Consider the following 7,611-nt stretch of genomic DNA (forward strand, 5'->3'; position numbering starts at 1 on the left):
AAAAGCCTCCAGCTTGACATTTGATCCAGGAACTTTGGACTTGCCAGCTTCTATAAGTGTGTGAGCCATTTTCCTAAGATAAATTTCTCTCTCTCTCTCTCTCTATATATATAAGCTTTACTGGTTTTGTTTCTCTAGAGAACACAGTCTAACACACCATGTATAGGGTTGGAAGACATTTTTTCCATAAGTGTATTTGTATGTTCTGTAAGAATTCCCAGGTATATAGTAGAGCTGAAAAGGAACAAGGTTGTAGTCGCTTCTGGGCCACAGCTAGCTACCTAGAGGGAGTGAGTAGTTTGACCTGTGGGCTTGGGACCATAGTCACAGAGGACATCAAGCTCAATTGGCATAACAGACTACACAAAAACATTGTTCCATATCCTACTGTGGCGTGTAGCTACTGGGATCTTAAAAGTGGCCATCTAGATGCAATGGTCTCTCCTCATCCAGAACAAAGAAGAATGAAGAAAACCAAAGATGCATGGAAACAATTAGTCCAAGTGACTGTCACCATGACAATCTCAGCCTATATGACTACAAGACCAGAAGAACTGGATGGTGCCCAGCTACCACTTTTAACCATTTGGAGGGGATCTATGTAGGAGATCCTGGATATAGTGGGAGAATAATGTGGAACAAAGCTCAAAATCATTTAAAATAAAGGGGGGGGGCAGATTTGCAGATCTGATAGAGCCTGATGGAACCACTGAGACTATGGCCCCTAGCTTCCCTTTGGGTCTGGAATTGAACCTACTCCTGTGGCTTCTAGCCAAACAAAAGACAGGCATATTAGCTGAACATTTACATTAGGACACAATTAGGTAGATACATTAGGTAGATACACTCTTTGGAGAGATCAATCATGGAAGAATGGAAGAGCTGTGTATGCACAGGGAGACAGCTCAGGGGGTAGGAGTGCAAGGGAGGGAAGAACACAGGGAAGAAGTAACTATGGGGAGAAAATGAGAGGGGAGCTCTTGCATCATGGGAAATTGCAGTCAATCTCATGAGACAAAGTGTATGTGAGCTGCTATATGGAAAGTGAATTTGCTCTGTAAACTTTCAACCCAATCACAATAACAATTAACAAAACAAAACAAAACAAAACTTAAGAATCTTTATACAAGATTCAAGCCAGTCTTACAAATTAGTCTTAATCATGTGGAATCGACATATTCCAGCAACTCCTTAAGAAGTCATCTGCCTGGAATCCTGAATAGATAACCATTTTCTTTCCTTGCATCATACATGGTTTTGGAATTATTATCAATTATTGTATTATTATATTTATAGTAATTATTATAAACTAAGCATTATAGAATATCCTCACAATCTTTTCCAGGCACTATTAGTATCAATCAAATAAAAATAAACCTACTTAATTGAGGATTATTTTCTCCTAATTTTGTCAGGGTAGCTGCCTAATCAGAAAACTTGTTATTTCATAAGGCAATCCAGTTCTCTGGTTTCCATTTTTAAAAATCTACCATTATTTTTCTGAAGAGCCAACATTCTATTATTATTGCTATTCCCATGAATGAATTTGCTAGTCCTTCAGCATAATGTTGAAAGAAAAAGTAAGATATCCTCCTTTGTTTCTGACTTTAATGGAAATGCTGTAAGTTTCTAGGCTATATCAAATTAAAAATGTCTTTATATTCCTGGTTTTCTAAGCATTTATATCATAAATGAGTATTGAACTTTATAAACATTTTTATCTGTATCTATGGTAAAGTAAATCCAAAAAAACAAAACTCACTGCCATTGAGTCAGATCCGACTCAGAAAACCCCCCTTCAGTTTCCGAGGCAGTATCACTAAGGAAGTAGATTGCCCAATCTTCCTTCTGAGGAGTGGCTGGTGGGTTTGAACCACCAGCCTTCTGGTTAGCAGTCAAATGCCTTAGGCACTATGCCACCAGAGCTCCCATAGTAAAGCAAAGATGGCCACAAATTCTTTGGTATTCTACCCAGAGAGAGATATAGTTTAATTCTTGTGTTCATGAATCTAGGCTGTCTTTAGAGGCTTGTTTGATTAATAGAATGTGGTTTGACTTAAAGAATGGACTGCAAGGTTCAGGGGCTTTCACCGAGCCCCTAGAGCCTGGCACTTTGAACTTGGACTTAAAGCCTCCAAATTGTAAGAATAAACTCCTGTTTGTTCAAGCCATCCCATTTGTCCATTTGTAGTATATTCTTGTCAGAGCAGTACTAGGTAACCAGAACATTATACAACACAACAATGATAAACCAGAAGCTTCTGTGGTCGTTAAATTTGTATGTCAACTTGGCTGGGCCTAGTTGAGTGGCTGGGCAGTTGGTGGTAGTTATTCCCCATGATGAGACTGGCACTCAACTCCATGGTATATGTGGTACATGGTATATGTGGTAGTTATGTTTGTGTGTCAACTTGGCTGGGCCTGGTTGAGTGGCTGGGTAGCTGGTGGTAGTTATTCCCCATGATGAGACTGGCAATCAGCTCCATGGTGGGATCTAACACAAGCAGCTGAGTAGCTGCCTTTGGGATGTGGTCTGCTTCCTGTATATAAGGAGAAACCTTGGGAATGGTCTTGAGCCTATGGCATGCTTGGACCCTGCATGTAGCTATGTCATTGCTCAGCAGCCTGCTATGCTCTTGCCAACCTTAGGACTTACAATGGACTTAAGTTAATGGCCTGCAATGTGGTTTGGTAACGTTGGGACTGTGCCTTTTTACTTGTCAAACTTGGGGCTTCTCAGCCTCAGCAGCCAGCAGCTGTCTGAATGAAGAAACACCTCTAGCTCCAGTGGGCCGGGAGCAGGAGGCAGAGCTGGACCCCAAGGTTGAGAGGCTTTCACCCAGCCCCTAGAGCCTGGCACTTTGAACTTGGACTTAAAGCCTCCAAATTCTAAGAATAAACTCCTGTTTGTACAAGCCATCCCATTTGTGGTATATTCTTGTCAGAGCAGCTCTAGGTAACCAGAACAGTATACAACACAACAACAAGGATAAACCAGAAGCCTTCTGTGGTAGTTAAATTTGTATGTCAACTTGGCTGGGCCTAGTTGAGTGGCTGAGCAGCTGGTGGTAGTTATTCCCCATGATGAGACTGGCACTCAACTCCATGGTAGGATCTACCACAAACAGCTAAGTAGCTGCCTTTGGGATGTGGTCTGCTTCCTGTATATAAGGAGAAGTCTTGGGGATAGTCTCTAGCTTATGGCACGCTTGGACCCTGCATGTAGCCGTGTCATTGTTCAGCAGCCTGCCATGCTCTGCCAACCTTGGGATTTACAACGGACTTAAATTAATGGCCTGCCATGTGGTTTGGTAACATCAGGACTGTGACTTTTACTTGTCAACCTTGGGCTTATTAGCCTCAGCAGCCAGTAGCTGCCTGAGTGAAGAGATACCTTTAGCTTCAGTGGGCTGGGAGCAAGAGGCAGAGCTGAAGCTCAAGGTCGAGGGGCTTTCACACAGCCCCTAGAGCCTGGCACTAGGAAATTGAACTTCTAGCCTCCTGAACTGTAAGATAACAAACTCCTGTTTGTTAAGCCCCATTGTGGTATATTCCTATCAGAGTGGTACTAGGTAACCAGAACAAATATGGTACCAAGAAAGTGGGGTGCTGCTCTGACAGATACCTAAAATGTGGAAACAGGAGTGGAGTGCATCCTTGACCTGGGACACTGGCAGAGAGACCCTGGAATATGGCATGAGAGATGGCAGGAGCAGAGCCAAGAGACTGGCAGAGAGATACCGGCAGAGAGACCAGCATGAAAGACAGCAGTAGCAGAGCCCAGAGACCAGCATTAAACAGCAACAGGGTTACCAGCTCATGGAGGGGAAAGCTGGATGCCATTGGGTACGCAGTTTCCTGGCAGAGTGGGTTGCCTTCGGGCATTAATTGGTACAAGAGACTGCTTGAGATGGAGTAGCAGGTTGGCCGACCCATGGAGCAAGAAAGCTAAATGTCCTTTGGGCAGGAAAATGCCTGGAGGAAGTGGGTTGCCCTCAGGCATTAATCAGCAGAAGTGGAGAGACTAAGGAAACAAGAAGCAGAGCTGCCTCAGCCTCAAAGGGTAGGACCATGGCCTTTGGGGGTGGAACCCTCTTAGCCTCCTAGGTTTCAAAGAGTTAGACCTTCACCAACTTGGTTCTGGAGTGTGGGGCTGCTTGTTCATGTGAGCTAGTGGGCTGGAGCCATAGCTGCCCAAGAGTGAGGGGGCAGGGCTGCCATGCCCAAGAGGGAGAGAAACAGCCCGCCAGGCCAAGGGGGTGAGGTCACCATTTAGAGGTACTAGGGGACTGGAGCCCCCTATTGGGAGAGATCTGTACTGATGCCACCCAATGAAGATCTGTACAGGTGCCAAGTTGACAAGGGGTGGAACTGTGATAGTTAAATTTGTATGTCAGCTTGGCGGGGCCTGGTTGAGTGCCTGGGCACCTGGTGGTAGTTATTTCCCATGATGAGACTGGGACTCAACTCCATGGTGAGATCTACCACAAGCAGCTGAGTAGCTTTGCCTTTGGGAGATGGTCTGCTTCCTGTATATAAGGAGAAGCCTTGGGGATAGTCTATAGCTTACGGCATGCTTGGACCCTATGTTAGCTGTGTCATTGTTCAGCAGCCTGCCATGCTCTGCCGACCTTGGGACTTACAATGGACTTAAATTAATGGCCTGCCATGAGGTTTGGTAACATCAGGATTGTGCCTTTTTACTTGTCAACCTTGGGCTTCTCAGCCTCAGCAGCCAACAGCTGTAAAAGTGAAGAAACACCTCTAAAAGTGAAGAAACACCTCTAGCTTCAGTGGGCTGGGAGCTGGAGGCAGAGCTGAAGCTGAAGGTTGAGGGGCTTTCACCCAGCCCCTAGAGCCTGGCACTTTGAACTTGGACTTAAACCCTCCAAACTGTAAGAGAATAAACTCCTGTTTGTTCAAGCCATCCCATTTGTGGTATATTCTTGTCAGAATGGCACTAGGTAACCAGAACACCTTCCAATTTTCACCCAGGCTCTTGGAAGCTAACTGCCATGTTGGAGAAAAGCCCAAGCAGCCCTGTGAAAAGGCACATATTGAAAAGAATGAAGGCTCCAGACTAAAAATTCCAACTGGCTTTTAGACAATAGGTACTACGAACTTGCCAGCCATGTAAGCAAGCTTCATAGAAGTTGATCTGCCAGCTCCAATAGAGTCATCCCATCTGCAGCTACATGGAGGACAGATGAACCACCCCTCCAAGTTCTGTCTGAATTGCACATTCATGAGAAAGTAAATGTTTGCTGTTGTTTTACCCTATAAAGTTTTGAGTGGTTTGTTATGCAGCACTGGATATACTATGACCATACGTTTTTCCCCTTTTAATCTGATAATATAGTGAATTGCATTGGCAGATTTTCTGTTGTTGTCTCCTTGTATTCTTGGAATAAACCCTTTATGTTTTACATTTGTGGTTCAGTGGTAGAATTCTCACCTTCCATGTGACATGCAGATGACACAATCTTGCTTGCCGAAAGTAAAGACTAGAAGCACTTAATGATGAAGATCAAAGAGTACAGCTTTTAGTACAGGTTATCTCAACATAAAGAAAACAGAAATCCTCACACCTGGACCAATAAGTAATATCATGATGAATGGAGAAAAGACTGAAATTGTCACTCACTCTCAACTCACTGCCATTGAGTTGGATCTGACTCATAGCGACCCCTCCTTGGGTTTCCGAAGCAGTAACACTATAGAGCTAGATTGCTCAATCTTCCTTCCGAGGAGTGGCTGGTGGATTTGAATTGCCAGCCTTCTGGTTAGCAGTCAAATGCCTTAGGCACTACGCCACGAGAGCTCCTTTTCTTTAATTTAGAATACTTAATTCAAATAAGCTACTCTTCAGTATATTTTTCCACTGTTTTGAAGGTTGCATTTGAAGTTCAGTTTTTCCATTTGTCTTTTTTTTATCATTCAATTTAGATACTTGATTAATGACATTCCATTTAGAAAAGTAAGTGAGGCTTTCCTAATTTGAAATAATCAGAGGAAGAATTGTCTTTATCTGTTTCTTTTATTTTTGTCTTATCTCACTGTTTCATTTTAGTGAATGTAATCAACTGTTTATGGAAAAGTGGAGAAACATAATGACCTCAAAAAGCTTTTGAAAATAAAAAAATAAGAAAAAATGAAAAGGCAGTTTAGGATGCTTGAGGCTTCTTCTCTAGCTTAAAAAATTTATCAAGGGAAAAGCTATTCTACTTTTTAGATACAATAATATTTGGGAGAAAGACTGTCACTCTCTTATCCCATGTTCATTATACCCAACTGACACTTGCTCTCTCTCTCTCCCTCCTCTGTTCAACTCCCTTTAAGGTGATGTTCTTTTAACCAAATTCCCCCAAAGCATTCTTTGTAAAGTGGAACTAAAGAGCCCTCCCCATCACTGTATCATCACCACCCTAAGAAATTTTCCACCTAGGGAAAAAAAAAAAAAAAAGAGAAACCAAAAGCCTTAGCAAATTCCCTTAGGGTGCATTTCCATATCTGAGGATTTTAAATACAATTTCCTCTAAAAGCTTGCCTGAATTAAATGAAGTCCCAGTCAGTGGCCAACATTTTGTGTTGTAAGTTTCAGAGGCAGAGAGTGGAACTCCCATCTGGGAAGCTGTCATTATGTAAATGTGCCCATGTGACAGTCCTCCAAGGAGGACAAATGACTCATCAAAGACTTCTTAATCAGCTTGTCTCTAGTAATAATAATCTAATCACTGGTCACCTAATTAAAAATGAAAGAAATTAGTGCCTTTTCCAAACATGAGCTTTTTGAATCTCACGTTACAGAATGTGTCATTAAGCAGAGACCTGTCAGCTATTTGCATGTCACATCATGGAGAATCAGGCTTTTGTGAGGTGTCTGACACTTGTGTCTGTGATTTTATCACTCTTGCCATTGTTCAGTTAATGCATTGATCTGGGTGATTTGCTGCTGTGATCTTTGTTCAGTCATTCATTCACTATTCCTACTACAGGGATTTATTATAATACTTCCTTGGGATATAAAGATGAAAGGGACACTTCTCTAGCCTTTGGATGATCTCTGTGGGGGAGACAGATGTAAAATATGTAACTATGAGAAGAATTGATCAAGATGTGAAAGAGATAGCAATATACATGTGTATTTCATTTGTTGAAACCATATAATGGAAGATGCAAAATGATGATCCATTGGCCAGAACCAGTCCAGAGAATTTGAGATGTTTTAATAAAATCATGTGAGAGCCACTTTACCAAAGACTTCAACACATCCTGTTCTTTTAAACTTTTAATCTGCTTCATTTATTTTTTACCTGCCTGGTCTCTGTTAACATTTGAGTTTGAGATCCTGGCACAGAGATAGTTCTAACAATCAATCATGTGATGTATTAGTTTCCTAGAGCCATCATAACAAACTACCACAAATTGTGTGGGTGGGAACAACAAAAATTTATTCTCTTACAGTTCTGGAGACTAGAACTCTGAAAGCAAGGTGTCAGCAAGATTGCATGCCTCCAGGTGTTCAGTGCAGATCAGTGAGTAAGCACAAGCCCGCCTTGTTTCAGTGCCTATGCTTAAACTGCCCCCTGGCTGAACACTCTTCTCTTTGGC

This window comes from Orycteropus afer, unplaced genomic scaffold, assembly GCF_000298275.1.
Source record: "Orycteropus afer afer isolate SDZICR_OR568_19922 unplaced genomic scaffold, OryAfe1.0 scaffold00350, whole genome shotgun sequence".
Taxonomy (NCBI): Eukaryota; Metazoa; Chordata; class Mammalia; order Tubulidentata; family Orycteropodidae; genus Orycteropus; species Orycteropus afer.